The sequence below is a fragment of the Crinia signifera genome, chromosome 8, assembly GCF_055691185.1.
Source record: "Crinia signifera chromosome 8, ASM5569118v1, whole genome shotgun sequence".
NCBI lineage: Eukaryota > Metazoa > Chordata > Amphibia > Anura > Myobatrachidae > Crinia > Crinia signifera.
This window is the reverse complement of record NC_139224.1, coordinates 38,663,256-38,670,948: the sequence shown is the minus strand read 5'-3', so window position 1 is coordinate 38,670,948 and position 7,693 is coordinate 38,663,256. Positions and strand designations below refer to the sequence as shown.

General features: G+C 47.6%; 1 pseudogene; it reads right to left on the bottom strand.

The window, feature by feature from the left end:
* Positions 1–5,931: 5,931 nt before the first annotated feature.
* LOC146029229 (5S ribosomal RNA) lies at positions 5,932–6,049 on the bottom strand (annotated as a pseudogene).
* Positions 6,050–7,693: the final 1,644 nt, after the last annotated feature.

Here is a 7,693-nt window from a genome sequence, read left to right as displayed (position 1 = left end):
ACGTCTGTCTGACAGCTCGGATCGTGACAGCACCCCCCCCTTTAAGGGTGGCCCCAGGACACCTTTTAGGCTTGCGGGGAAACTTGGAGTGGAATGCCCGGATGAGTCTGGGAGCATGGACATCGATGGCATTGGTCCATGATCGTTCTTCGGGGCCGTAGCCCTTCCAATCGATCAGATATTGCAGACGACCATATCGGATGCGAGAGTCCAAGATTTTACTGACCTCATACTCTGTTCCACGCTGGGTGCAAACCTTAGGAGCCTTGGGGAGCTTGGAATGAAAGCGATTCAGAACCAGCGGCTTGAGCAGCGAAATGTGGAATGTAGCTGGCACTTTCAAATAGGGCGGCAACTTGAGCTTGTAAGCTACTGGATTGACGACTCGCTCAACTGGGAAGGGACCAATATATCGGGGAGCGAACTTCATCGATGGCACTCTCAATCGAAGATTCTTGGTTGACAACCAGACACGATCTCCTGGACGGAGGGCTGGCACAGCTCTGCGTTTTCTGTCGGCAAATTTTTTGTACCTGCTTGAAGCTTTCAGGAGTGAAGAACGAATGAGCTTCCAGGATTTGACGAATTGCCGGATGGTCGTGTCGACCGCTGGAACAGAGGACACAGGTTGCAGAGTGAAGTCAGGAACTCGAGGATGAAACCCATAGTTGGCAAGGAATGGAGTGACATTTGATGAAGAATGATATTGGTTATTATGGCAGAACTCTGCCCATGGAAGGAGTTGAGCCCAGTCATCTTGGGAAGAAGAGACATATGTGCGGAGAAATGCTTCAAGGTCCTGATTCACCCTCTCCGTTTGGCCATTGGTTTGAGGGTGGTAGGCTGTGGAAAACTTTAACTTGACTTGAAGCAGGGAGCACAGGCTTCGCCAGAATTTGGCTACGAATTGGACTCCTCTATCGGAGATGATTTCAAGAGGCAGTCCATGAAGCTTGAATATCTCTTTGATGAAGAGCTGGGACAGCTTGGAAGCTGATGGAAGACCGGTGAGGGGAACGAAGTGAGCCATCTTGGTGAACCGGTCAACAATCACCCAGATGGTGGTGAATTTGTCAGACTCTGGAAGATCAGTTACAAAGTCCATAGAGATATGCGTCCAAGGACGATGTGGCACTGACAGTGGCATCAATTGCCCAGGAGGAGACTGATGACTGGTCTTGTGCTGAGCACATTTAGCACAAGAGGAAACAAAGTCCTGTACATCTTGTTTGAGGGACGGCCACCAGTAGGACCTGGTGATAAACTCGTAAGTTTTCTGAATGCCTGCATGGCCAGCGAATTTTGAAGAATGCGCCCAACAGAGCAACTTCTTTCTTAGAGCTGGCTTTACATATCTTTTCCCTGTAGGGGGCGTGAGATTTGAAACTCTCGTTGCGGAGAATGCCACTGGATCAATAATAAAGTGTTGATGCGTGGACTTGGACTCACTTTCTTGCTCCCATGAGCGGGAAAGGGCATCAGCTTTTCGGTTTTGTGTCCCTGGACAGAACGACAGCTTGAAACGGAACCTGGAAAAGAAAAGTGTCCATCTGGCTTGAAGGGGATTTAAACATTGAGCAGACTTGAGATACAGAAGATTCTTGTGGTCTGTGATAATTGTGATCTCATGAACAGCGCCCTCTAGAAGATATCTCCATTCTTCTAATGCCAACTTGATGGCGAGGAGCTCTTGATCGCTGATGGCATAGTTACGCTCTGCAGGCAGGAACTTACGGGAGTAGAACCCACAGGGATGAAGACAACCATCGGGCGCTTTCTGCGAGAGGACTGCCCCGACACCCACGGAGGAGGCATCAACCTCGAGAATAAAGGGCAAGGTGGTATCAGGTTGTCTTAAAACAGGAGCGGAAGTGAACCTCTGTTTCAACAGATGGAAGGCTTCGATGGCTTCTGCCGGCCACTTCACTGGATTAGACCCCTTTTTAGTCAAGGCAGTGATGGGAGCCACAATAGAAGAGAAGTTACGAATGAATTTTCTGTAATAATTGGCAAAACCCAGGAAACGTTGAATACCTTTCAGCGAAGAGGGAATTGGCCAATCTTGGATGGCCTGCAGTTTTCCTGGATCCATTTGAAGACCGGAACCGGAGACAATGTACCCTAGGAAGGGTATAGACTTCACCTCGAAGACACACTTCTCCAGTTTACAGTAGAGATGATTAGCTCGCAGCCGGGACAGAACCTCTTTGACCCAATAACGATGTTCTGTGATGTTATTGGCGTAGATTAAAATGTCATCGAGATATACAACTACATGACGATACAGAATGTCCCAAAAAATCTCATTAACATAGTGCTGGAACACGGCTGGGGCATTGCTGAGCCCAAAAGGCATGACGAGGTACTCATAGTGGCCGTCTCTGGTATTAAACGCCGTCTTCCACTCGTCGCCCTCTCGTATGCGGATGAGATTGTATGCACCCCTCAGATCGAGTTTCGTAAAGATGGTTGCACCGCTGACACGGTCAAACAGCTCGGTGATGAGGGGCAACGGATATGAGTTCTTTACTGTAATGTCATCGAGGCCGCGATAATCAATGCAGGGACGTAGGCCTCCATCCTTCTTCTTGACGAAGAAGAATCCTGCGCCAGCAGGAGAAGTCGAAGGACGGATGAATCCCTTTGCCAGATTTTCCTTGATGTAATTGGTCATGGCTTGAGTCTCTGGAAGAGAGAGAGGATAGGTTCTACCTCTGGGTGGTTCTTTGCCTGGGATAAGTTCGATAGGGCAATCCCACGGTCTGTGAGGAGGTAGGACACCAGCGCCAGACTTGCTGAATACATCTGAGTACTCTTGGTAGGGAAGAGGCGGAAGATCTGCTGCATCGGCTGAAGAATGACGAGCTGGGAGTACCTTTTGGAGACAGGTACCGGAGCAGGAAGGATCCCAGGAAAGGATTTCCGATGTCTTCCAATCAAGATGAGGATTGTGAAGACGGAGCCAGGGTAAACCCAGAACCAGAGCATGAGTGGCTCTGGGTAAAACCAGGAAGGACAAAAGTTCAGTGTGCAGGACTCCCACTTTGACTGTAAGTGGCAAAGTTCTGCGGGAGACTGTCGCATCAGGAATCCTACTGCCATCCACAGCAGTAAGGAAGACAGTCTTGGAAAGACTTTCAGTGGGTAACCCCCACTTGCGGACCAGTTCTGCAGTAACGAAGTTGCCAGCGGCACCGGAATCAAGAAGTGCGGAGACAGTCTTGAAATGCTGACCAACTTGTAGGGAAACTGGAAGGACACAATCAGTTGCTGATGGAGAGGACTTAATCACTCCTAGCCTAGCCTCTCCTTGACGGGCTAGGAGGAGGAGTTTTCCTGACGCTTTGGGCATGCAGAAATTTGATGTGCAGGATCGGCACAATACAGACAGAGCTGTGCCAACCGACGACGTCGACGTTCTCCGGGAGACAAACGGAAACGGTTTATCTCCATTGGTTCTTCTTTGGAATGGACCGCAGGAGCAGTGGGTAAAGAAGGCGGAGGAGTTGGCACTTTAACTGGAGCGCTCTTGTGACGTTCTATAGCCCTTTCTCGGAAGCGTAGGTCTACTTTGACACACAATGAAATAAGGTCACTTAGACCTGAAGGTAAGTCTCTGGTAGCGAGTTCATCCTTAATACGATCGGATAGGCCATGCCAGAAAGCTGCGTATAAGGACCCATCACACCAGGAGAGTTCAGACGCCAGAATATGGAACTGGACCAGATATTGCCCGACGGAGCGGGATCCCTGTCTGAGACGGAGGAGTTCAGTGGAGGCAGATGCTGATCGCCCAGGCTCATCGAAGATACGCCGGAATGTTGACACGAAGTCCTTGTAATTGGACAGGATGGCATCAGATCTTTCCCATAAGGGAGACGCCCATTCTAACGCTGCTCCACACAGGAGGGAGATGATGTAGGCGATCTTGACCCTTTCAGTAGGGAAGTTACTGGGTTGCAGCTCAAAGTGAATCTCACACTGATTGAGAAAACCTCGACAGGTCTTGGGGTTCCCATCATACTTGGTGGGGACAGACAGATGAAGGCGAGGTGCAGCAGCCATTACAGGAGGATGAACGGGACTTGGAAGTTCTCTGACAGGCTCAGGGCCACTGAGAGTGGTCTGTAGCTTATCCAGCCGGGAAGACAGATCTTGCAGGCAATGAATCACTTGGCTCTGCGCAGCCTCTTGCTGATCCAAGCGAACAGCCAGTTGCTGTACAGGGCTGGGTGGAGATGCTTGGTTTGCGGCTGGATCCATTTGGCTAGTGCTTACTGTCACACCAGGGGCTTAGTCGACAAGACTGAGGCCTCTGGTGGGGACCTGGACCGGTACCTGAACCGGGGAGGTTGGAGAGGACCCTTGCGCATGAACTGCGCGACAGTGCACCCAGAGCCAATAAGCAGTCAGAGGTAAAAGTACAACCAGATTTATTATGCAGAAGGTTGTAACGGTACAGGCAGTAAAGTATGCAGGAGTAATGACAGTTCATGCAGATTGCAATAGTTAACAGATGGGATGGATATGGTATCGATGGTGGAACATCGGATGGATATCGGATATGGAGACTGTGGGTCCGGAATGACGGACGGAAGATAGGAGCTTGACTGTGGGTCCGGAATGACGGACGGAAGCTTGACTGTGGGTCCGGAATCTCGGACTATCGATGGTGGAACATCGGAGGCGGATGATGCTGGAGCATCGGAGGACCAGAGTCCCGGAGCTAGGCTTGGTCGCTAGGCTGACGAGGCAGGCTCACAGGTGATGGAATAACCTGGACTTCAACAGGAGATGGAATAACCTGGAATACACTGCAGCATGGAAGACAACACCAGCAGAGAAATACACTTGCACGGAGACAAGGACAGCTGACCATACACAGGAGACAACTGAAGCACTAGCATTGATCTGAGAGCTCCCAGCATACTTATACCCACTGGGTGGCCAGGATTGGCCGGGCAGGTATGACAGGGAGATCAGATCAAACAGGATTGGACAGTACAGACATGTGACTGGGAAGAACATGGCAGCCCCCATGTCTGCTATGGCGGGAAAGTGTGTTTGTGCACGCCATGCTGGATACTGGGAGCAATGGCGGCGGACAGGTGGATTGCCGTGCACTGGGGACTGTCACTGGGAGACAGGAGTGCGGTGCGCCGCGCAGCCGCGGACTCAGCAGCGCTGAGAGGACTGGAGGATGGCAGCGATGATGGCGCACGGCAGACAGGACGCCGGCAGGGATGACGTCTGGACCGCAAGCTGAACCTGCGGAGGCACTTAGCCGGTAAGAACGTCTGTCTGACAGCTCGGATTGTGACACTACGTGCGCATGCGCGCTCCGTCTATGGTTGTCCTTGTCTGTGCGAGTACGCTGTGTCTCTGACATTCTGTGTTACTCTGGAGACTTCACTGTGAGATGTTCCCATATGTTAGTATTGCGGGGGTTTCCATGGTGATCGCATAATGTCACCAGTCCTTGCTGGATGCCTGGATGTTCACAGTAGTTTTTTTCTCATATTCTGAGACAATGTAAGCCCGTGTGTAGTGGATTCAGTTTTTCTGTAAGTGATTCTCAAATTATATGAGAACCAGAAATTGGCAAGAATAAAAAAAAAAATTAATATTTTACAGATGCACAGTCATTATTAAACGTTATAATATGAAAGTAAACCACTATCAGTAGGAAAGCCAATAAATAAATAAATAAATAAACAAACAGAACCCTGTAGAAATATGTGTGATGTGGAAGTGTATAAATTAATTAATATTTATACTCAAAGGGCATATATAGTGATGGATACATAATTGAAAGCATGTCCGATAATATAGAACTATACGAATAATTAGCAGAGACAAGTGGTCCAGTGAATATAAGTATTTATTGACACCACAAAGGAACCGCACATACAGAAACCCTCCGCCGATGTTATGATACAGCACCCGATATTCCTGGGAGGTCCCCCTGCCCAGTACTAATCAGGCCCATCACTGCTTAGCTTCCAAGTTCGGATGTAATTGGGCGTCCCAGTGAGGTATGGCTGTATAGTTGTTTGGTTGGAGATCAATGCATGTACCCAGTTCCTCCTCTAAGGTGTCGATGATGACAACCTAATGTGTCGGCAATTATAAGTTTGAAAGGAAGAGGTCTAGTAGGTGGAATAAGCACAGAGGTGCTGTTGCTGGACTTCTCAGAAGGTGACCCATTCTGGTACTGCTCAGCGGAAATTTTGTAGTGAACTACTGACCGCTGGAGATATTCTTCTTTTTGTCTCTTAAATGAAGGGTGCTATCTCATAGCTATCATTGAAGCCCTCTGGGTGTAGCGTATTCAGCTCGAAGATCCAGTACATCTCTCGACGTGAGAGAAGGTTCGATAGATAACCCCCTCTCTCTCCAAGGGTAACAAGTTCAATGCCTCTAAAAGTAAATTTTTCGGGGTCTGAGTTATGGTGAGTGCTGAAGTGTTGGGAGACCGCATGTGTCTGTACTTTATTCTTAATGTTCCTTACATGTTCTTGTATCCGGATTTTCAGTGCTCTTTTGGTTTTACCTACGTAACGTAGTTCGCATGGACATTCCAACATGTAAATTACTGATGTATTGCAGTTGATGAAGCTTTTAGTCTTGAATTCTTTGGATTTGTCCTTATTGAAGAAATTCTTTCTGCTGGGGTGAAGATACTTGCAGATGATGCAGTGGCCACATTTGTAACTGCCAGTGCATTTGGGTAGGCCACTGGGTTTGGACGATTCATCTTTAAGCATGCTGGGGGCTAGGAGGTCCTTCAGGTTTTTTTGTTTCCGGTATACAATCTGTGGTTTAATGGGTAATGAGTCTTTGAGTATGGGATCCATCTGTAGAATGTTCCAATGTTTATTGAGTGCTTCCTTAATGATTCCTTCATGATGGTTGTAAGTTGTGATGAATTTGAAATCTGGTTCTCTATTCACTTTGGGTTTGTATTCCAGTAGTTTTTTCCTGTCCAAAGCCCTTGCTCTTTTGTTGGCCCTCTCCAATACATGGGTTGGGTACTTCTTCTCCCTGAATCTGTCTGTGATTGCTTCCAGTTGTGCATCTCTATCCTCTTCCTTCTTGCAGTTGTGGGTTATCCTGTGGTATTGGGAGTATGGAATGTTATCCTTCCATTTCAATAAGTGTCCACTCTCATAATGTACATAACTGTTGGTGTCTACCTTCTTCACAAAGTTCCTTGTTATCACATTATTACCTGTGCCCGTCAGTACCAAGTCCAGAAATTCGATCTCTTTGTCACTTATGTTTGATGTGAAAGCCAGGTTTAGGTCGTTTTCTCCAATATATTTTAAAAACTCATAAAATCTCTGTTCAGAACCATCCCAAACTATTAAAATGTCATCTATATATCTTTGAAAAAGACAATGTTTTGTTTGTACGGGTGGTTATTATAAATGTACCTTCTCTCCCAATATCCCATCAACAAGTTTGCAAAACTTGGGGCAAATATTGTGCCCATTGCAGTTCCACAAATCTGCAAATAAAAACGGTTTAAAAATTTAAAATAATTATGTTTCAGGATAAAATTCATGACGTCACAAATGAACTTCCTATGTGCTGTTGATAGTGAAGAATCTTCTTCGAGGAATTCATTGCATGCTTCAATGCCCAGATGATGCTGGATACAGGTGTAAAGGGATTGCACGTCTATCGTCGC